The sequence below is a fragment of the Eublepharis macularius genome, chromosome 10 (genome assembly GCF_028583425.1).
Source record: "Eublepharis macularius isolate TG4126 chromosome 10, MPM_Emac_v1.0, whole genome shotgun sequence".
In the NCBI taxonomy this organism is placed as follows: domain Eukaryota; kingdom Metazoa; phylum Chordata; class Lepidosauria; order Squamata; family Eublepharidae; genus Eublepharis; species Eublepharis macularius.
Genome location: NC_072799.1, coordinates 28,292,657 through 28,316,308, shown reverse-complemented (window position 1 = coordinate 28,316,308; position 23,652 = coordinate 28,292,657). Strand labels below are relative to the sequence as shown.

At 43.1% G+C, this 23,652-nt stretch overlaps 1 protein-coding gene and 1 long non-coding RNA gene across 3 annotated transcripts in view; one reads left to right on the top strand and one right to left on the bottom strand.

The window, feature by feature from the left end:
- The window catches only part of NFKB1 (nuclear factor kappa B subunit 1), an 80,384-nt gene extending 67,764 nt beyond the window's left edge, over nt 1–12,620 (bottom strand). Inside the window, exon 1 of the mRNA XM_054990432.1 lies at nt 12,453–12,620. The gene's annotated coding sequence lies outside the window, so the exon portion shown is untranslated. The remainder of the gene's footprint in view (nt 1–12,452) is intronic.
- A 417-nt stretch (nt 12,621–13,037) lies between these two features.
- LOC129336996 (uncharacterized) lies at nt 13,038–23,305 on the top strand. Of its 2 annotated transcripts, none has more exons than XR_008597764.1 (3): nt 13,038–13,130; nt 21,435–21,546; nt 22,127–23,305. It is a non-coding gene; the product is annotated as an uncharacterized LOC129336996 (long non-coding RNA). The 2 variants fall into 2 exon arrangements; XR_008597765.1 differs by having other exon boundaries at nt 13,049–13,233.
- Nucleotides 23,306–23,652: the final 347 nt, after the last annotated feature.

Here is a 23,652-nt window from a genome sequence, read left to right as displayed (position 1 = left end):
AGTGGCAGTGGTGGGAGGAATGGCTGCCCTGGGGGCAGGGTTAACAAAAATGGCTGCCTTGTTAGCTGGAAAATCCAAAATTTCCCACACACACAGCAGCCACCCTACTTTTACTGTGATCCTTCCCAGAACCTTGAAGCAAAGCCAGTTTGAGGAAGACTAAAGAAAATCCAGAGAAATCCCTGGATTTGGAATGGACCACAATGCTGTGAGGAAGAAGTGAAAAAAACCCACTTCCCGAAAGCACTAAATTTGGGGCAGATAACCCATGTGGAAGATACCTAAATATATCAAAATGAATATGAAAAATACTCTATTTAGGGTAGCAGAAGTTTTTTTGGGTTATATTTTTCTAGAAAACTGACAAGACTGTTTATGACTAAATTAGGGTTTGTACGCAGGTCTCCCAGTCCTAATCTAGTACTCTAACCACTATACTTACTGACTCTGCAGAGTATTCTGTCTCCATTGTATTCTCAGGATGTTTACTTTTTCACTCAGTAAATGTGCTTGCAAAGTTCTATCACAGAATTGTACTATATGCAGAAAGCGAGATATTTAGCATGTGCAAAATGTGAGGTATGCTTATATGCACGCCTGTTTAACTGATGATGAGCATATGCTGCCAGAATGGCATTAGATTGGATCCAAACAGTTTTTCTGCTGATGAAAAAAAGGCGTAAGGGTTCTCTCTGACCACCAAAAAGACTATGATGTGTGTTAATGTATAACCTGTATAATAAAAACCAAGCTAGAGTTGGGGGGCGGGGGGGAGAGGCTACAATAAAGAAAGGAATTGTGTGAGTGGTAGGAAAACAATGTAGGATTCAATTCAGTGTATGTTTTTGCTGAATAGACAACTGGATAGTGCAACAAGGGGCATAATGATTTGATTAATTGATTGATTGAGCTTCTATCCTGCCCTCCCCACGAGCAGTCTCAGGGTGGATTACAGCAATTAAAACATACCATTTACAATAAAATCAACAGCATTTTCCATAAAACCACCCCTAGGCAGCAGCCCTACAACTCTCCCCTGCTAGTAATGCACAGGGGATGGGAGGAAGATGGAAAAAGGAGGAGGAAACAGGCCATTCAGTTTGCATTGCGACTCACATTGGGGGCCACATGATCAGATGGCCCCCCTGACAAGAGGCTGGCTGGGAGGTTTCCCAGATGACTACTACGCCGGCCTCAACCATATGCCTGGTGGAACATTTCAGTCTTGCAGGCCTGCTGAAAAGATAAAAGATCTTGGCAGGCCCACCAATAGAGAGTTCCACCAGGTCAGAACCAGGACCGAAAAGGCCCTGGGGCTCTGATCAAGGCCTGCCTAGCCTCCCTGGGGCCTGGGACCACCATAAAAGGCAAATGGAAGGAATCCTAAAGAGGAATCGGGGTCTCATTACAATGAAATCCTAAGCAGAGTTACTCCAGTCTACATTTGTTGATTTCAGTGGACTTTGACTGGAGTAACTCTTCTTAGGATTCCACTGTTAAATCAATTTGTTTTGGAGTTAACAACATTACAGCATTGTTGTCTAATCAAAACACATGGTCATACGGACTTCGCTACTGAAAGGGTTAACAAACATTTCATTATTGAAACTGTCACCTCTTGCCTGTGAAAAATGTTTCGTGACACACTGGCAGGCACGTTGACAGAGCTTATGCTAAATACTTGGTACAGAAACAGAAAGCAAAAATATCTGAACAAGTATTTTTTATTTTACATGAACTACAAATGCAATAAGAGAATGCACCTTTCTTTCTGCACGAGCACTAAATATTAAAGTAACGGTATATAAATTGAAAAAGTCATGAACCTTTGAGATGTGCCTGCTTTCAAGCAAACAAAGAAGAAAGAAAACCACAGAGTTTAAAGAGGTTTGGATTACCTCATTGGACAGTAATGAATCTTCTCCTTGGAAATCCCAGACCAAGTGAAGGAACCCTTCTTTTGGAGACTGTGATTAATGCATTTCTTGATTTTCAGATGAGATCTATATATACGGGTGTGTGTGTTTATGAGGCACTGGCATAGGAAGTGAAGAGAACAACACTGCATACACAAAGAGGAACTTGAGTTCTTCTGAGAACTTATTTACCAGCAGTAATACTGGAAACATACAGGTTTCCCATTGCAAACACTGTACTGTACTGAAATACGTTTCCCAGAAAAATACAGAACGTAAGGAAGATATTAGAAATACATTTCTCAGCCAAATTATTCAAGCTGATATCCCCCCCTTTTCATTTTCACTCTAGTGGGTATTTTGCCAAATTTGCTGTAAGATTCAGAGAATTGCAAAGCTGCTCTCAACTGTGGTTGTAGTCACTACACTAACAACTTATCAAACCTTAACATTCATGCAAATGAACCACACCTGCTTTTATAACTAAACCTCAGCCAGCCTGTACGAACGTTCTTATTAGATCATTTTAACCAACTCTGACTTCACTCAACAGTTCTGCTTTGCTCTTATGGAGTAAGGAGGAAATAACCACAGTTGTTGCAAGAATCTTGCAAAAGACTGTCTTTGATAAATCAATATACTTTGAAGTGGAAACATTAATTGGCTGTAAGGCTAAATTGCTTTCTGTAGCAGTTACCTGAGAGCAGAACCACAAGTGACAAAAGGCACAGATTGGACACTTGTCAGCTTCCCTCAAGTTTTGATGGGAAATGTAGGCAACTTGGCGGAATGTTGGACAAGTGGCAGTTGAAAAGTCCATTGGACAGCAGTCAGAGAGCGAAGCTGCGAGACCAGGATGCCTACATTTCCCATCAAAACTTGAGGGAAGCAGACAAGTGTCCAATCTGTGCCTTTTGTCACTTGTGGTTCTGCTCTGAGACAAACTGTGGTGTTGCCTTGCCAATACTTCTCCTAATAATGAACATTCCAAATACCAGATATCAAGTGTTTAATCTCAGCAATCCTTTTATGACAGCTTAGTAATGTAGAACAGTATTATTCCTATACTGCAGATACGGGGCTGAGGGCACCTAGTCCCAAAAAGGCCAAATTGGTTGTGACTGTTCCCCAAATTGGGACTGGGTTCCCATGACCTATCTCATTCGCATGAGTCAGAAAGCAGTGCTGCGTTCCGATATGGATCAGGATCACAGCGTGAGTGGGGGAAAGATGGGGCTTCACTGCACTGCACATGCAGCCCCCTCCAAACAGGGCACACAAGCCTCCCAGAGTTGTTCCAGGTCAGGAAAATGGTACAGTGGGGAAGGACATTTTCCTGACCTGAAATAACCCTTGGAGAACGCAGGCCCAACTTGGGAAAAAAAATAACACCTAGTATTTTTTTTTCTCTAAGCTTGAGCGAGTTCATGGCTGGGGTGACATTTGAACTTTTTTTTACTCATAGCTGTGCCACTTAGCCATTGAACCAACACTTATTAGGAAACAGAGGAACTTGCATTTGGGAGAGTGACAGATCATAGGGACAAGTACATGCGGGTCTGAAATGAGACACAAAAACAGGGCTAGTGCAGGTCAGGAAGAGACCAGCCCTGATGCTAGTCAGAGCAGGCAGAAGAAATCAGAAAGGGGAAGAAGGCAGGATGCAGTGGAGGAACCCACATAACAAAGGAAAGGAGAAGTACATCAGGACGGTGCCACGTGAGAATATTAGAACAAGCCTCACAGCCAATCTTCGCTTGGAAAAGAATTCTGTGATTTTATTTGAGGAAATATTTATTTAAAATAAAAAGGCAGGACACAAATATTTTAAGTAAATAAACAGAATCACCTCAAACCTTCCCATTTCTGCAGACGTACCCACAACAGGTCATTGTTCTCCAATTTCTTACTGCATCATCATTACAGATGTATGAACTGCCAAGGATTCTACTAGGGTCATGTGTGAGAATGTCCTGAAACCCTTCCAGAGAAAGTGGAATTGTGAGCAAGGAATATTTCTAGGAAACTGCAAAAGCTTGAAAGGGAATGGGGAGAAGCATATACCAAAGCCCTGTGCTTATGGTTTCCAAGAGTAAGGATTCCAGAAACAAGTGCCTGGACAATGAGTGGGTGACCATGGCTCTAAGTGTCTAATTTCTAAACTGAACAGGCTCTATGCGGATCCCAGATATATGGGAGCTAGTTGCAGTTGGTCAGAATTGAAATAAGAAGTTTTTGCAGACACAGAGAAGTGTTTTTCTCTATGACCATTTCACATCTGCTACACAGCTTCAGATGGTCTTGGAGGAGATGGATTATCTAGCCCCATTTTAATACGGATTCAGTCCTGAGTTTGGGATGGAAACAGCCTTGGTTGCCCTGACAGACGACCTTTGCTAGGAGAGTGACCGGGGAGTGGGTTCTTGTTGATTCTCCTGGACTTCCCTATGATGTTCAGAACCATCAACCATGGCATCCTTCTGGAGAAGCTGATTGAGTTGGGAGTGGGAGGCTCTCTGCCTTCGGTGGTTTCACTCTTATTTGACTAGCCAATTCTAGAAGGTGGTGCTGGGCAACTGCTGCTCAGACCCCTGGCATTTATGCTATGGTGTTGACACCCATGCTGTTTAACATCTACATGAAACGACTGGGAGAGATATCAGGGTGTTTGAAATAAGGTGCCACCAAATGTGGATGACACCCAGCTCTATTTCTCCTGAACAGCTGAGTCACGTGGGTCCATGGAAGTCCTCAAGACACGCCTAGTGACAGTGAAGGGATAGATAAGGGCCAATAAACTGAAGCTTAATCCATACAAGACTGAGGTGCTGCTGGTCAATGACAAGGAGTCAGGCTGACTTGGAAGGGGTTGCACTTCCCCTGAAAGAACATAGCTTGGGAGTGCTGCTGAAGGTTCATAGCTTGGGGGTGCTGTTGGATTCTGGATGCCCGGATCTCCTCTGTGGCACGTGATGCCTGTCATCAACTTTGGCTGATAGCCAGCTACAGCTGTTCCTCAAAAAGCAAGTTCTGGCCATGGCGATCCATGCTCTGATTACATCCAGGATTACTGAAATGTGCTTTACGTGGGGCTGCCTTTGAAAATGGTCCAGAAACCAGCTCATCCAAACTGCAGCGGCTACACTATTGTCAGGATGGGATACATGAATGGTTGCCTTCTTTTAGGCACCAGATCAAACCATTTCTGTTCCCTGAGGCTTTTAATTAGGGGGCTGATTTTTTAAAAAATACCATTCCAGTCTGGAAACTGTTCTTTTAAGCTGTCAGTGGTCGTTGTATGATTTATGCTGGGCTGGATTTTTAATACTGGATTTTAATTAACGTCTCTTAATATTTTGCTGTTATTTTGTAACCTTCCTTGGGTTGCTGGAGGAGTAGCATTTTTTTCTAAATAATATAAATAAATAATAGTAGGATCCAGGGCCAATCAGGGAAGGGCCCTTTCTCAAAATGCCATAAATACCTTTCCCTGCCTCTACTACATTCCTGGTTCAAGTTCCCCAGTGAAACACGGAAAGTGAAAAATACATTTCTCGTGCAGCACAAATGATATCCATGCAGGCTAAGGCAGATGCCTTCTGCAAAAAGCTCAACCTCTTGAATTTTCTGCTCTGTGCAGAAGTACCCGCAGCAGATCAGGACCTGGCCACTGCAAGTTCGTTCGCCTCCAGTCTGATGCAATAACTCTTGATACATTTATATCTTTTTAGAATGAGGAATGGATGTGATTATATTCACTAGCGGGTATCTCTTCAAGTTACCCAATGCACTAACAACATTTGCAGCACTTGCCACTTTATTTCTCTTATTTCGTTACACTGAGACACACAACAGCACAGCATCTGCTTAAGGATTTCGAAATGGCAGTCATACTTCCTAAATACACAGAAGTCCTCTTTTAGGATTCTAGCCCTGCTTTCTTCCTACACAGAGGGTGCTATGCATGTTAACTAAACCTTAGTCTGGTGCACAGCACTACTTCCCTTCACAGCTATGTTTCCATGCCGTTCACTTCACTGGGAGAAAAAAGAACCCATGTGTGTAACTCTCCTGTTACCCACACTTTTCCAAGCAACTCAAAGCAGCTTACAAATAAAATAAGATAGTTAAGTAGAAGAAGTCAACCTAATTCAAGATTAATTTTTTTTAAAAAAATTAAATCTTTGCAAAAAAGATACCACAGTTAAAAGCATCACTTCTTTCTGTTAGGAAGTGTTAAGCTTTACAGTATTTTGGACAAAACATGCAGTGCAATCCTAAATAGTCACACCCTTCTAAGCCCATCAACTTCAATGATTTAGAATTGCATTGATAAAAATCTTAATTTTTAAGAGAACTGTAAAAAAAAAATGATTACATTGACAAATGCTGAGATGTTGAGTATGCTCATGTGAAACACAGAAGTAACCTGGACATGAAACAATAAAGTTATTAAATTATTTCCAGGCTAATAAGAGACATGGAGCCAACCTTGATGAGGTCAGAGAGATTGATGTGGAGGGTAATAAACTAAAGAATAAGAAGAAACTAATGACAAGGGAAGAGAAAAACAGGTAGAAGAATCTTACAATACTATCATACTTGATTAAGGGGCAGTGAAGCGAACGTGTAGTCTTAAATTGAGTGTACAGGTTTGTCATGCTTTAGTTAGTCAGACAACCATGCAACTGGTTTCACATTACGAAATGTCTTATACAGATACCAGTTCTATTAGAAATGTCTTATACAGATACCAGTTCTATTAGGAATCTATAAAAACATAAGACCAGCTCTGCTGGAGTTAGGATCTATCTAACCCAGCGCCCCACTTCCAACAACAGCTAGACAGAGATATCTAGAAAGCCCGCAAAGAGGGCAAAAAGGCACCATTGATCAACAGCAGCAACTGGTATACAACAATGATGTGTATATAGTGAGAGTGTGATGCAGTGGTTAGAGTGTTAGAGTAGGATCTAGGAGATCCAGGTTCAAATCCCTACTCAACCCATGAAATATATAGGGTGACCTTGGACTTTCTCCCAGCCTAACCGATCTCATAGGGTTGTTGTAAGGGCAAAAGAGGAGGGAGCAGGTATACCTCCCTGACCTCCTTGGTGGAAGGGAAGTGATTTTTGCTTTGCTTATCAATTAGTTATTATGGATAATATAATTATTTTATTTTTAATATTATTTATAGTCTGCCGCACCCACTGGAAATTCAAGCCAGATTACTCAGTGTAAGTCAACACAATCAAGAAGGTATGTCATCATTGTTGTCACCATCAACATCATCATGAATGCACACATTTATTTCAAAAGGTACTGCTACTGCAGGAAGCTCTGATTGGCGTAGATTCCTGTGGCAAGTATGCTTTAAAAATGGTCTTGCAAAGCAGATTTTGTCTGCATGTCAAGTTGGAGTAGAATGAGAAAGAAAATCTCTCATAGCCATTGAGGCCTTAGTCCAAGCCCCCCCAAACATTTATGTTTCAGTACTGCATCTGAAATAATTGGCTTGAATCATCATCATCATCATCATCATCATCATCATCATCATCATCATCATCATCATCATCATCAATCTTTATTGCATTAGCAAAAAGCCATAGCGACAATATAAGGGAAAATGAAATGCCCATCAAGATAAAATTTAAAAATAAAACAAAATAAAACTTCTGGACATTTTCACAGAAAGGATTAAAATACGGAAACTGATTATAAAACACCGTACAATACAAAGGCCAATGAACTAAAGTAGAGCTTGGATCAGCATGCCTCATTGACTCTAATACATACAAGCTTATACTGGAATAATTAAAAAGAAAAAAGAAACAGTGTTCCAGGCACCACTAGATCCCTGTTCATTCTTGCTGCAACAAACATGACTGCATTTCTGGAACCACATAGTAGTAGTATCACTGTATTGTTTGTTTTGCTCACGTTTAGTTATATTTATCTATTTTAGGATTAGGCTGTGTGTTTCTTTTTAGAAGGAGAAAAAAAGAGTTATTTGGTTTGAAAGCTTCTCTAACAAAAGTTTGTTATCTTTCATCCATGGTTTAGTACAGACAGAAGGCAGAACCTTTCAGTCTGCACCTTCAACACAGCCTGTACACGTGAAGCTGCCTTACACTGAATCAGACCATTGGTCCATCAAGGTCAGTATTGACTACTCAGACCGGCAGTGGCTCTCCAGGGTCTCAAGCAGAGGTTTTCCCTATTACCTGCTGCCCGGTCCTTTTAACTGGAGATACTGGGAATGGAACCTGGGATCTTCGGCATACAAAACAGATGCTCTACCAGTAAGCCATAATTCTGTCCCTGCTTATTGAAAAGACCTTAATTGTAACGATGAAAATAGTGAAAGATCCGTGGAGGGTTTTTTTGTTGATGTTGTCAGCTGGGCTTTAGTAACAAAAAGAAAAATACATACATGCTAATAAGTGAACTGAGAAAAACTGGGAAATTCTAAAATTGCATAACGTTGCAGATGTAAGTTGACAGCCCCTGTCATAAACAAGAAAGGCTACGAAGTTTTCTCAGCATCTGATATTCAGAGGGATTGAACCTGCTTGTCTTAGAAGGAGTGAGCTTTTTCATAGTAGGTTAAGAGTTTGGAGATGCTTATGGACCCTGCCCTGCTCTTTGAAAAGCAGGTTAGCATGGTGGCCAAAAGCTCCTTCCATCAGCTGCACCTGGTGTGCCAACTCTCTTATTACCTAGACTCAGCTGATCTGGCCATACTGCTCTATGCTTCTGTAACTGCATAGCTGGATTACTCTAATGTGCTGTGTGTAGAGCTGCCCTTGAAAACAATCCAGAAACTACAACTGGTCCAGAATGCAGCAGCCCAAATATTGTCAGGGGCTAGTCTCTGGAAATATACGTATGTTGCGTGCTTCGAAACAACTACATTGGTTGCCAGTCTGTTTCTGAGCTCAATTCAAAGAGCACACTGTACTGAAATCCTAATAAAGACACTATCACATGCTATTTTTTCTGTTTAGCGTAGAAGGGAAGTCATGTTTAGAGATCAGGCATTTTGGAAGGAGGACAGAAAGTATATACTTCAGTTTCACTTATAAACCCTGTTCTACATGCAGAACCACACTTCCCTCTAGGATTATAAATTTTACTGAGACATATATCAAGGATATAGATCAAAATGGGTAGCCATGTTAGTCTGTCTCTAGCAGTAGAAAAGAGCAAGAGTCCAGTAGCATCTATAAGACTAACAAAATTTGTGGTAGGGTATGAGCTTTCGTGACTCACAGCTCACTTCTTCAGATCATCCGAAGAAGTGAGTTGTGACTCATGAAAACTCATATCCTACCACAAATTTTGTTAGCCTTATAGATGCTACTGGACTTTTGTTTTTTTATACATCAAGGATGTTATGGTTTTTTGTTTTATTTTATCTTTTTGTTCTTGCAGCTATTGCTGCTTTGTTAACCACCTTGAGTCTGAGAAGGCAGGATATAAATTTTATTTATTTATTTATATTCCACCTTTCTCACTGAGACTCAAGGCGGATTACCTACTGTGAGATTAGTACAATTAGTGACAAGGACAAGAGCAGGCATTTCCATACAGTGTCAAGAACATTTCCATAAACAATGTCATAGGGTAAATGAATAGTTTCAAGAACATTTCCATAAACCATGTCATGGGGTAAAAGAATATAAGTTTACAAAGATATAGTATTAGAATGTGATCCCTGCTAGGATTTGATCTCTTAATATCAATGCATCTAATTACCTCCTTTGAGTTGCTGAGTCCCAACAAAACATCTAGGAACCACTATTTCACAATTCTTTATTTAGAGGAAATGCACTTTATTTCCAGAATGCATCCAATCTCCTTAGCCATATCTCTACACAGTCCCCATCTCCCACAGCCTGATTCTCTTCCCCACCCCCAGGCCTCTGGTATATAATCATGTTTATCCTACTATATCACCTCGATTTTCACCTGCACAGAGTATCATTTTTGCAGCATTTATACCGCATATAAACAGCACAAATTATATTGACCACTAAAATGATTAAACTAAAATTGACATAACCAGACTATCTAGGTACCAAATGTACAAAAAAGCAGTCTGCACAAGTTGAGACATAGCTCTGCTTTATAGGAAATAGCAATGTGCTGTTATTCAGAATGTACTGACAATTTTTGAGAACTATCAAATAGTCCTTTTGGTATTTTATGAGCCACTGATCACTTCCCCATATAACATACTACAAACAGCTACACACTCAAGTAAATTCTGAATATGCTCAAAGAACACTTTTCTTTATTATTATTTGACATATTCGATTGAAATAAAGTGCTAGGCCTAATTCCTGTCTAGGAACCTTTCCCTGACGGATCCGTCTTGTCCTTTCTTTTCACACATTTTGTAAATATCTGGTAATATTGTTATTCATTTGATGCCCCTGAGCCTTTTTGCATTTTTTTTAAAAAAACTGCTGCCTTAGTATTTTATTGCTGGACGGTTGCTGTGGTTTTGATCACCAAGTTATAGGTGTATGCACACGCATGCGCAAATAATAGGTTATCACTTTAAGGCTTAAAAAAAAGAAAAAAATCTTGTGACATCTTAAAAACTAACCTGGCATAAAGTTTTGGGAGCCAGAGCTCACTTCAGACTGCTTTCACACATGCTGAATAGTGTACTTCAATGCACTTTAATGAACCTTCAATGCACTTTAATGAAACGTCAGGAACTACAATGCCAAGACCACGGCAATACAGCCTGGAAAACCCACAACAACCACTTTAATGAACCTTCAACACACTTTAGCAATCGTTTGCAAGTGGATTTTGCCATTTCACACAGTAAAATCAGCTGCAAAGTGCACTGAAAGTGGATTGATGAAGTGGGCTGTTGTTAGTCTTTAAAAACTCTGCTCTTTCATTTGTTAGCAGTCTAATATGGCTACCCCATTGGAAATGGCCAGGCTGTTAACTATCATAAGGCTATTTAAATACAGTTCCACCCCATAACAACATAATTACAGCCGGATGTATCGGAGCAGTGGTCCATCTAGTTCAGCCTACTCTTTCACACAGCACCAACCAATTACCCTGGAGGGCCAAACAAACAGGACATGGAGGCTGAGTCCCTACCCTGCTCCTGCTTCCCAGCACCCCTATGCAGAGGGTTGCTGCCGCTCTAGGTGGAGGCACTCTTCAGTCCCTATGGACCTCACCTCTATGAATCTGTCAATCCCCCTTTTAAAATGATTTGTGCTTGTGGTCATCATTACATCCACAGCCAATGAATTCCACATTTCAATGACTTGTTGAGTAAAGAAGCATCTGTCCTGAACCCACTTCTCAACAACTTCATTGAGTGCCCTGAGTTCTAGTATTATGGGAGATAGAGGAAAAAAACTGCATAGTTCAGTTTTTGGATTTTAGTACATGCCAGTTATTTTTACAACTGAAAAGCTTAGAGGAATCATGTTTACTTTTATACAGCATGAATACAGATTTACAGATTCTAGTGTGCCAAGTCATCATTTTATATGATAGGAATAAAACATACATGCAATTGATGCCCAGAGACAGGAAATGGGAGAAATGTAATTTTTTTAAAAAATGTCATTCAAAAGCTGGACAAATGGGCAGGGGCACCAAACCTGCATCCTGCCTGGGTTACTGCTGTCTAGGGCTATTCCTGACTTCTAGGAAGAAATACCACAAGACTGGCAAATCCTGCCCCCTGATCCCTAATGGGTATGGTCTGAGTGTCACAATCTATGCATGGATGCACTCTGCATATGCTTTGAGGAATTTCCCCTTAGGCCTGCTTCCACATATTTCAAGGCTAAGCTTAAGCATAAAAGGAACTCGAATCAGTTCGATCAACCCCGGAGAGGCCCGTTCAAACAACTCTCCGACATTTCAGGCCAGACACAACAGCAACACTTCCAGCCTCTTCTGTCACTGACTGGCAACGGCCTCCTCTCTTCCCACTCTAAAGGATGGAGAGCGACTCTGCTCCTATTTCCAGCAGAGCTGAGAAGAGGGAGGAGGGAGAGCGGTCCCGTTGCCACCTTTTCTGGCAAGGAAGCGGAGGGAAAGACTTCGCGCAGGAGCCATGCCAGGGAAGGGGCGGGCAACCGGACTCCACGACTGCCCCGCCGAGTGCCAGCAGCCCGGTCGTGCGCCCCGCGCCCCTTCTCACTCCCCGAATCCCAGCCCGCCCGTTCGCCTGCTAAAGCCTCGCCAGAGGAATGAGGAAGCGGAAAGCGCTGCTGAAGCCGCAGTGTGGATTCCACACACGCGCGCAGAAGCCGAGGCAGCAAATGCAGAAGTGGAATGCCTCCGAAAGTTGGCCCAGGCAGCCGCTCCTTCTCGGGCCGCTTCTCGCGCCCCGGCTGAAGGTTTCCAACGGACCCGACCGCGCCGCCAGCGGCCCTTCCGCCTTGAGAAGGTGGCGTCGCCAAAAGCGCACGAGAGGCGCTCCGAAGCAGGGAAGCGCCCGGTCTGCCGGCGGCGCTGTCTCCCCCCTGCCCGCCCTCTTACCTCCCTCAAGACGGGCGCGGCGTTCCTCCTGGCCCCTTCTCCTCTTGCCTTGGAGCGCGGCTAGCTGAGAGGCGGACACGAGGGTCGCTGCCGGGCGACGGCGAAAGGCAACAAGCCCGGTCAGAGGCACCCCATCCAAGGGCCGCCGCGGGTGCGAAGAGGCTCGCCTGGAGGAGGAGGAGGAGCTCCAAAGGCCCCGGCTGGGCTGGCGCTGGCGAGGGGGCAAAAGGAAAACAAACGGCGCGGCGGGCGCGCTGTCACTGTCAGAGGCTGGCGTGTGGACTCCGGTGCCCGCTCGCCCGCCCCTGCCGCTTCTCCTTCCTCTCACTTCCTAGCTGGAAATTCCCGCTGACGTTGTGAGAGCGAGAGAAAGACAGAAACACCCGCCCGAGGGAGGCCGGGAGCGAGGGGGCGGGAAAGCAGCACGGGCGGCGGCGGCACCCGTAAGGCTTGGCGGGGCGTCTCTGCGGGGCAGGAACGCGCCCAGGTGGCCAAGCCGAGCTCAGGCACGTTTCGTCGGAAGCCAGTCGCAGTCTCGTCAGGGGAGAGAGGGAGCCTGGAGCGCGCGAGAATTCTGCGGCGGAACGAGGAGCCCTGTGCGGTCTGGGGGAGCGAAACGAAAACAAAACTGTGGTGCCGCCTTCAACACCAACGACAGTTATTTCTTTAGCTTTTAAGGTGCCGTTATGGGTTTGTTTCGGGTGGCTAGCCGGGTTGGTCTGGAGCAGAAGAGCAAGATTCGGGTCCAATAAACACCTCAAAGGTCCACTAGATTTCCAGGGTATGAGCTTTCCAGTGTTTTGAGTATCTTCATTTTATTTATGCCATTTGAAGGGAACTTCGGTATTTGACCAAGGGAGCTTTGACTCAGGAAAGGAAATCTAGTTGGCCTAAATGTTTCGTTTTATTTTGCTATCATGGACTGACGCGGCTGCCCCATAACAAAGCTACACAGGACTCTAGCAGTAGCATCTTATCGACGAAGAAATTTTTACATTGGCTTGTGAGTTTAAACCCACTTCTTCAGAAGCCTGAAGTGTACAAACCATTGGTCCTGATTTCATAATGGGGTGGTGGTAGTGTGTAGAACAAGAACCCAATTGAGGGAGTAATCTGGTCAGTGGGTCTGAGATGCTCCCAACAATAACTGAGTAGAAACGGATGAAGTCTGATGCAGGATGAACAGAAGAGTGGGGACAAACTAGCATTTGTAAGGGGGGATATGTGAGATGTTAGCTAGTGAGTCAGAGAATCTCTCTACACAAGACATTTTACACAGGGACTCTAAAGTGACTTACTTTCTGTGTGGTCTTATACTCAAGTGTACTCTGTCTCCCTAGCAGTGCATGTGTATCCACAATGGGACAACAAGTGTAAGTTCTTTCACTTGAGTGTCCCCATGTAAGATGGCTTGTGTAGAGAGACTCGTAGGAATCCAAGCTAAGCACAGAGGTGGGTATGAATGTGTTAAAAGGTAATAATAATAATAACAACATTCAATTTATATACCGCCCTTCAGGACAACTTAATGCCCACTCAGAGCGGTTTACAAAGTATGTTGTTATTATCCCAACAACAAAACACCCTGTGAGGTGGGTGGGGCTGAGAGAGCTCTAAGACAGCTTTTACTGACCCAAGGTCACCCAGCTGGCTTCAAGTGGAGGAGTGGGGAATGGAACCCGGCTCTCCAGATTAGAGTCCCACACTCTTAACCACTACACCAAACTGGCTTTCACCTGTGCAACTACCGAGTCATTACTGACACATGGGGGGGGACGTTGCATCGCGATGTTTTCTTGGCAGACTTCTGTTACAGGTGGTTTGCCATTGCTTTCCCCAGTCATCTACACTTTACCTCCAGGAAACTGGGTACTCGTGTGTTGTGTGTCATGAATGTGTTATGTTACTCTTAATTCTCATGCATAGGGTTCAGGGACAAGAAAACGTTAAAGTTGTAGAAAAGAAAATTAATTCCACAGTCTTTCCAACATTTAGCATGTCCTTTTTCATATTTTCCCTCTTCCATTTGATCCTCACAACACCCTCATGAGGTTGATTAGACTGGAAAAGAGTAAACTTTATGATGACAGAGTGGGGATTTGAACCTACGTGTGCCTAGTCTAACACACATTCTTGTACTTTTCTTTATTCTTTTTTAATGTACACCTCTCAGCAGCAGGTCTTAGTAAAATCTCACTAGTTTGTTGATCGAGGTTTCGTGGTCTTACTCTTCCCTTAGTCACCCATTCTGACCTGTAATCAAGCCACGTCTTTGTAAAAACAGACAAAAATGTAACATTTAACAGAAACATTTCTGAAACATGTACAGATTACCTTTCTCTCCACACTGAGTGCCTCCTGGCTGCCCAGACGCTTGAGATATGAAGAAACAGAGATGCTTTTCCAGTTAAAGGATAGATTGCCTGCACCAGAAGTCTTCAAGCTTTATAGACCTCGGACCTGCTAAGCTGCAAGCATGTGACAAGAACAGAAAAAGACAGAGGGGTTGAACCTACTTGTGCTAAAAAGGAATCCTTTCCATGGCTGAGGGATCTTGCTTGGATGCCCTACTGGTTTTTTCAGGGTGTTTGCAAAGATGATTCAGGAGGCATGACATGCTTGCTTTCTACGCTCCACAGCAGCAGCTCCTTCCAAAAGGCAAGGCGGGGGCGGGGGGCAGTTCTGTAGGGGCTTCTGATCCAATACCACTCACTTCATAGTCCTGATCCACGGGTAGAAGACCACTGGCCTACTCAGACCTGTGATCTAAAATTACTCTTTGTTTTCAGTCTTGCTGAAATGAGTACGGTACAGTGGTAAGAGAGTCCGAATTTGACACACTTCAGAAGTTCAGAGAGAGGAGATCATGCCCCAAAAATGCGACTTTGGTTGTGATCTTTGAAAATGCTCTTACCCCCCCCCCCCCATATATATACTGTCCCCTGCACATTTTGGCTGCAGAGGCCTTCATAGTCATTTTATCAGTGTACTGAAACACCTTGTATGCCTGAGCCCTCTCCACAAAGTTTACAGGGGGCTTTTTATCTGGTTTTTGATCCAGTTGATCTCTCAATCCAACCTACACCTCTCAAGTTTGTTTTGAGTAGAAAAGAGAATGACTTCTTTGGAAGACACTCTGATAAAATGTGAGAAATCTCAACACAGTTTTTAAAAATAAAATCTTAACAGCTTTATGATAACAATGCTTTTTGCAGAAACTTTTTACTTGATTTGCTCACTCTAGGCTTTACAGTTTCAACATAATGCTACGAGATTTCAGCAGACACATAGCCTGTACTTTAAAGATCACTGTAAGTGTTAAGGAAGTAACTGATGTTCCTCTCTTTTTTCTTCCCTTTAAGCAACAACATATGGCAGTAGATTTGATGTCTACTTTCTCTGAACTGGCCTATTTTGCGAGCTTAGCTTAAAGTGACCCACATAGCAAGGGCCTATGGCATAAGAAAGTTGCAAATACTTCCTTAATGGGTTGTTAGGAAATGGCTCTATCCCAGAACCCATCAAACCCTCATGCATTGAAGTGTAGGAGGTAGGTGTGTGCCTGTATATGGGGGGAAAAGCTGTTTTGAGTTGGAACAGACAGAGAAGCAGTTGTGCAGATAGCTGTGAGATGGCTGAAGCATCTGGAGGTGTATTCATGATCTTTGTCTCTCTCTCATTGGGGTATCTGATGCTGGAAGAGACAGAAAGAAACAGACAATTGATGCAGAATCTCCTCTCTCTCTCTCTGGGATCTGATGCAGGATAGCAGATCTGCTGCATCGTAGGAATGCCTCTTTGCCTCCCCCTTTGTTTCTCTTGTATATTTGTAAATTTAAAAACACTACAAAAAGACCATAAATCTCCAGGGCGCTCTTCTCCTAAGGGGAGCGGCCCAAGCTAGTATCGTGCCATGGTTGTTGAGTTAGGATCTGGGAGAACCAGGTTTGAATCCCTGTTCTGCCGTAGGAGCTTGCTGGGTGGCCCATTGGGGAGAAAAGTGGGGTATAAATGAAGAAGAAGCAAGCAGTGCTGCTGGATCTGAGCATATATATGTTTTTAAAAGCTCAATTCTAATTGAAATGCAATTCTTTGGGGATGTATCCTTCTCCCAAGAGATTTTTTTTCTTTTCATCCCATGGACATGAAATGGCACATTACGTGTGATTCCAACAACTTCTGTGATCCTAACTAAGAGTGGAGGTATTTTATTTTTAATTGAATGGAGCAGTGCCTGCTGGGGTGCTTTGGTCTCTTAGTGTGTTGCTGATTGTGCTGAGAGCAGGTGACAGGCACTATGCCCAGGAAAATGGCAAGAGTATCATTCACCGATATGTAATTTTCCTGTAGTGCTGTTAATATATTGGAGTATATGGTGATGGAAAGTGCTGTCAAGCTATAGCCAACTTATGGCAACTCCTGCTGGGGTTTTCAAGGCAAGAGGCTAACAGAGGTGGTTTGCCAATGCCTGTCTGTGCAGACTGACCCGGGTCTTCTTTAGAATTCTCCCATCTAACTACTAACCAATGCCAACCTTGCTTAGTTTCTGAGATCTGATGAGATCAGGCTTGCCTGGGCTGTCTAGGTTAGAGCATGTTGGGGTTATAAGCAAAAATATTTGCTTGAGAGCTTAATAGATGCTACTTCAAAGGAGAGAATAGCTCAAGCAACGGGGGTATATGCTGATACAGAATCAAAATCTTCCCCAAGTTTGTAACCTAGCAATGTGATAGACATGAACAACATATTGGAAAACTCTGCTTATTGGTGAATAATGCCCATCAGTTACCTTTCTTGTGAGTCATTCTCTCAGCTATCCTCTGACTTTCAGGAACAGTATGCTAAAATGCCATGTTTGTGTGCTGGTTTTAAATTAGTTAATGCACATCCTGAAAGTTACTGATGCATCGTTACATTGCCATGCTAAATTAAAGTAGGTCTTTGTTTCACTGTGCATCTGTAGATCATGAAATCCAAGCAGTGGAGTGTTTCTGCAGAAGCATGTCACGTTCAGAGTAGCATTTCATTAACACAGGAGAGGTGTTGGGTTCAAACATATCTTAATAATCATGGCTTCTGGCACAGAAGCCACACCACATCCACATTCCCCAGTGTACACGTGTAAGTGGTAGCTACAAAGAGTAGTATGGAGGAACACACTCCACCCAAGAATTCACTCCAGTGTTTGTTATTGTGATCGCTCTGTCCATGGACAGGAGCCCTGCTGCAGAATGATAGTTGGCAGAAGGGAGGGGGTTGGAGACAGGAGCAGTCAGGCTCCCAATACAGAGTACTCAAGCACTTACCTGTGCTACTGGCTTACTATTTCATTCCCTGCTTGTAAGTCACATTTAGAGCCATAAAGCTGAGAAGTTTAAAGTGACAGAAGGAAAACTCTTCCTTCAGGATAGGAAAGCCATCCCAAAGCAGGGATGGGGAGGTTATAAAAACTCTGGATATGGGAAAGAGGGGTCTTCCTCCGAAAGGCAGGAAACAGTGAAGAGGAATTCCAACCTGGAAATCTAAGGTAATGATGATCTCTCACTTACTGCAACTTCAAAAAAAAGCCAGCTTGCACTAAATCAAACATAATTTAGAAAGTACCAAGAGAAGGGGTCCTGACCTAGCCCAGGTAGGCTTGATCTCATCAGATCTCAGAAACTAAGCAGGGATGGCTTTGGTTAGTAATTGGATGGGAGACCGCCAATGAAGACCAGGATTGCAGAGACAGGTAATGACAAACCACCTCTGTTAGTCTCTTGCCATGAAAACCCTGCCAGGGGTTGCCATAAGTCAACTTTGACTTGACGGCACTCTCCACCACCACCCAGACAAAAAGCTCTCCTCTTACATTTCAAAAATATACCAACCATTTACTAAAGTGCAAGAGTGCAAGAGTGCAATCAGTCATATTTACAAAATATCCTACAGTCTGGGGCGTTATGTTTTCTCCTTTGAGTTCCTCTATTTGTTTACCTGTACTTTCCACCACCACACCAAGAGAAGAGAAGGAGGTCTGAGCATTTTCACCTTTTCTTTGTTCCCCTGCTAAACCCAAAAGCTTGAACAGAGCATGCATATTCTTTTATTCCTTTATTAAACTTCCTTATATTTTTAACCCTCTAACTCTGATTTCTGGAAACTCACCAGGCCTATTTGTTCTACCTGTCTTATGTGTGATACCAGAGAGGGGCAGAAGAAAAGCTGACCGTTTCTGGAGCATGATCGCTTGAAAGGAAAAAGTTGGGCTAGATTTCCCATATGCTTGCTTGTAGAAGGGTAGAGGGAAGTGTAGCAACTAGGCAGGACCATGCAAATGGCATGGGCGGAGTGTTAGATGTCTAACTCTGTTTGGCAGGAGATGCTCCTAAGAATCATTGCTGAAAGTCAGATTGTTGCTCAGTTTGTAATTGGCACCCTGGGAGAAGGAGGGGATAGAGCTCATCATCAAGCAGAGACTTGAGTGGACACGGGGTTCTGCTGACTTCCCAAAGGTCCAAAAAGAAAGAATAAGGAAAACTTGTAAGTCCTTTCCCATGTAGTGGTGGGGAAAACCCTTTGCATATGCTGTTTTTCATATTTTCCAGTAGAAAGCTGTAGTGCTGCAAATAATTTCTGGAAGAGAGGCGAAGCAGTGAGCAGCAGTTTACGAATGCATGGCTTTTTGCTGTGTGTGCAAAATGTGTGTTTAAAATAGGCATTTTGTCACGCCTGAAGTATCAGTTGCACTTAAGTTGGTTAACCATATCTGCACTGCAGGAAATCCTGGTTATATTCTGTGTAATTTTTTTTGGTTTCCATTTTTATCATACCATTTGCCTTTTGCCATACCATTTGCCTTTTTTGCCATCTGACGAAGAGAACTGGTTCTCGAACACTTATGCTACAGTAAAGTTGGCTAGTCTTAAAGGTGCTACTGGACTCTTTACACATTTGCCTTTTGTCACCCTTTTATTTCCTGTTCTTTATTTCTGATCCATATTTTCCCTCCTGCTGTTTGGCGATATGGTGGATTATAATGGGATCACTGGGATATTCTACGCACTGTGTTTTACTATTTTATTAAACCAAAATATTACACTTAATCCTTTTTCCAGCTGATACATACCACCACCCCAACCCTGTGTTTAATGTTTTTTAAAAATAAAATATTAGATATCCATAATTGCATTTAGTAATAATCCCTTAGAGCTGAACAACTCTTATTTTGCCTAGATATGGTGTGAGTGATGACTGGGCTGGACCAAGCCTGGTTAAAAAGTGGCAGGTTAAATTTGCCATTCTAAACCATATAGGTGTCAATTTCTGCCAGGATGTCCTATAGAGAAAGAGGTGGTGAATTACAATTTTTGCATGTGTTTTTCCCCACTGTTACTTGATTGGAATGTTAAAAGACGTCACTGGAGTAAGCAGAGCCAAAGGGCCTCTTCAGTTCTGGCAATGTTGCAGTCTCTGCTTGAACGGCAGGTGCAAGCTCACCCCTACATCTGTGGTCATCGTCGTTCAGCCCAGGTCCAAGCCGAATGGAGCCTTCTGCAGTGGCAGAATTTCAGGGACCACTTGCCTATGCTTGTGTTACCACCGCCCTGCAAACACATGAACGTGCAGTTCAGACTTGTGTGGGGAGTTAGCTTGCTTGTGCAGGGAGTGGGAACAGGATTTTTACCTAAGGAGGTGGCTGTGAGGAGCATGATTTAGCAGAAAAGGCAGGAAAAACATTTTAAAGGTTTAAAAAAGGAATATGGAGTTAATTGGAGGATTGGGTACAATATTAGGAAGAGGGAGAGAAACTTATCCTAGTAGCAAATATTAAAACAAAGCACAAGCAGGTAGCACATTTCCAAACAATACTCAGAAAACATCAATTTATAAAGCTCCTGGTTTAGCTTCCCTAGTTTTCCCCATAGGGAATAATGGAGATTAGAGGCGGATAGGGGTACCTTCTTTGGGGGGCCATAACATGGTTCCCAAAGTCTCATCTCCCTGAAAGTTGGGGCTCTTGAGAGGACAGGTAGGCGTAGATGCCCTGAAAATCTGGTACATTTTGCTTGCAAAATGCCACCCCCAGCCACCTAAAAAGCCCCCCTAGTTTTCTCCTGCATTAAAAAAAAATCTCCTCCCAGAAAATCCACAAGCTGCTGCTGCAAGCAAAATGTACTTTTTACTACCTTAAGTGCATCCATTTATTTTTTAATTGTACACGGAGGCCCATGACTCCCAAGCTTTGACCTGTTCAGTCCTGGCAGAAGCCAGGTTCAGAATGACCACTCTGCATCACGGGGCTCTGCGTACAATTAAAAAATAAATAAATGGGTGCATTTAAGGTAGTTCAGATAGCCAGTTCAAGGTTGACTCAGCCTTCCATCCTTCCAAGGTCGGTAAAATGAGTACCCAGTTTCCTGGGGGTAAAGTGCAGATGACTGGGGAAGGCAATGGCAAACCACCCCATAACAAAAAGTCTGCCAAGAAAATGTCACGATGCGACATCCCCCCCTTGGGTCAGTAATGAGTTGGTGCTTGCACAGGGGACTACCTTTGCCTTTTTAAATTGTACGCAGCATAGACCGGGACCAGTGCAGGGTTGGACTGACCACATAACTACCTGGAAAAGTTTCTGGTGAGAGCTGCGATGGAGGGACACTGGTGGCCAGGAGCAAGCATTACCAGCCCTCCCCATTTAGGGATGTGCACTTCAGGCTCGGGATCTGGGTATTTAACCCAGATCGGACCCGATTTGGGATGTTTTGGCATTCCTGAATCTGAACACTTCAGTAAGCTTCAGGTATCATGGGAGCAGTCTTTCCCTTGCCATTCCAAAGGAACAGCAAGAGGAAACAGTGCTTCCCACGACTTTTTCCGTGCCTTTTTCAGGTGATGGGAGGGAGGCTGTGAGAGAGTTAAAAGTATTATCATGGTTTGGCCCAAGGGCTGAAGAGCCATACCTTATAACAAAAGAATGTTAACATTCCTTAACTACTCTAGGTGTTTCCACAATGGGTGAAAGTTGTTAGAAGACAATCCACTGATGGCTCCGTTGCATCACCCATCAGAGCTTGGTCCAGGACAGCCTGGCTCAGCTGAAGGGAGAGGACAGGTGTGTCTCCCTCTGTATGAAGAAATAGCAGTTTTGTTTGTTTACTTTGTTTAGCCTGGCAGGGTAGAAAAAGGCAGGCAGGCTGCCGAGAGTTGGTTGAAGCCCCCTAATTACCAGTCTGTCTCTTTTTCTGGTGATCTGTTGTAGGATAGCAGATCTGCTTCCCCACAGGACTGCTTCTTTGCCTCAACCTCAAAATAAAGCAAGTAATATAATAATGCCAAAAGGCTCTAGCGCTCTCTAAGGTAAACCCCCCTCCCCAACATCTCACTGTTTGGAGAAGTGAGGAGCACATGATAATAAACAATCTAAAAAATATCAAACAGCAGCAGTTAGGATGCCAGTAACTCCCAAGAAAGAACTACTGCATCAGGAGGCAGCTTCATAAGTCTTGATATCGATTGGTATTGCCTCTGGGCCTGGAGTAACCTGAGGCAAAGAACATCAGACCTTGCTAGAGGCTTAAAAGGCAACCTTGTTGCAGCGTCAGCCCTTTTTATCAGCCCAGAGCAAAATAAGTTCACGACACACATTGCATGATTTTTATTAATATTATTTTCATTTTCTTATGCTTTTCCAGCCATGGCTGGGTACCAGAGCAGCTCACGGGACTGAAAAAGCAAAATGCAAATGTCACCAGCGTTCAAAATGGGAGGGAACTTTCCAGACATCAAAACGGAGGAGAGGAGGAGAATGTTATCCACTTTGAAGCAACATAGGGAAGAAAGAAGGGTATAAAATGAAGTAAATAAAAATGTCTCCTTTACACAACTCTTCCTCCTTTTTTACCACCATGGGTGTGTCCATAGTGTTGCTGTTTCCTGCACCATACCCCTTCCTTCACAAGTAAAATATTTGTGGAAAGCCTTGCCAGTTTCACCAGTGTACCTTTTCTCTTGGAAGGTGTATGCTTGCATATGGGCTCTAGTGAAATGTAAGCAATTCATTTTTGATTTATCCAAGAAACTAAAGAAGCAACCGTTTCAAAGGACTGCAGAGAGGTTGAAGCCCCCCCGCCCCAACTCTGCTAGTTTCTCCTGAGAACAGATGGGGGCGTCCACCAGAAAAAAGGGAGATTTGACAAAAATGAGTGCTGGATGAAACGAAGATTTCCCCAGCCTTTTTTTCCCCACTGGAAGAATATGAGAAGCATAAAAGAAATCAGCATTTTTTTATTATCAAATTGTTTGAAAAATGCATGTATGATCTCAGCCTTAATTTGAACTAAACTTCTGCATAACCAGAGGTGAGGAAGCTTTTTATACACCCACACAGATCAAAGTCCTTTTAGCAGAGGAAATGAAGAGAATAAACAAAAGAGTATCTTACAGTACAGATGGCTACATGATTATATAAGAAACTCTACCTTTGCAGTAGAAAAAAGGTCTGCCCTTACTGGCACGAGTAGATCTGCACAAATATTAATATGCCACAGATGAGTTAACCATCAATTTGTGCTGAAAATAGCTACAAGAACTAGATAAACATCAAAGCCTGTAGAAGCATGTACTTAACTCTGCTCAGGGCTGTGTGTCTGCTGCTAGCTTGTGGGAGCAGACAGAATGTTGTATCTCAGCTTTCATTTTATAAAGTTTCTAGCCCTTATGGCTATCAAAAAAAAAGCCAGAGAAGTTTGCAGCTGTCAACATGCTGACTGAGAAATAAGTGTAATTGAAGTGTAATGCTTGAGATCGTGCCATAAGATTTCAAGTTGTCAAGGAATTGGGTCTCAGTATGCTACATAGCTCCCTGCCCTCCATGTAACAAGACAAAAAAGTTTTGCAAAATAATAAAATATACATTAAATGGTGGTAGAGAGTACTGTCATACGTTTGTCATGGCCAACTTATGGTGACCCCCTGCTGGGGTTTTCAAGGCAAGAGACTGATAGAAATGGTTTGCCATTGCCTACCTCTGCATAGTGGCCCTTACCTTCCTTGGTGGATTCCCATCCAATTGCTAACTAATGCCGACCCTACTTGGATTCCAAGATCTGATGAGATCCAGATAGTCTGGGTGGCCCAGGTCAGGGCATGTATTAAATAGATGATACAAATTTGCAAAATTTAGATTACCTAATTGCAGATTCTTTAAAGAGCTCTTGAA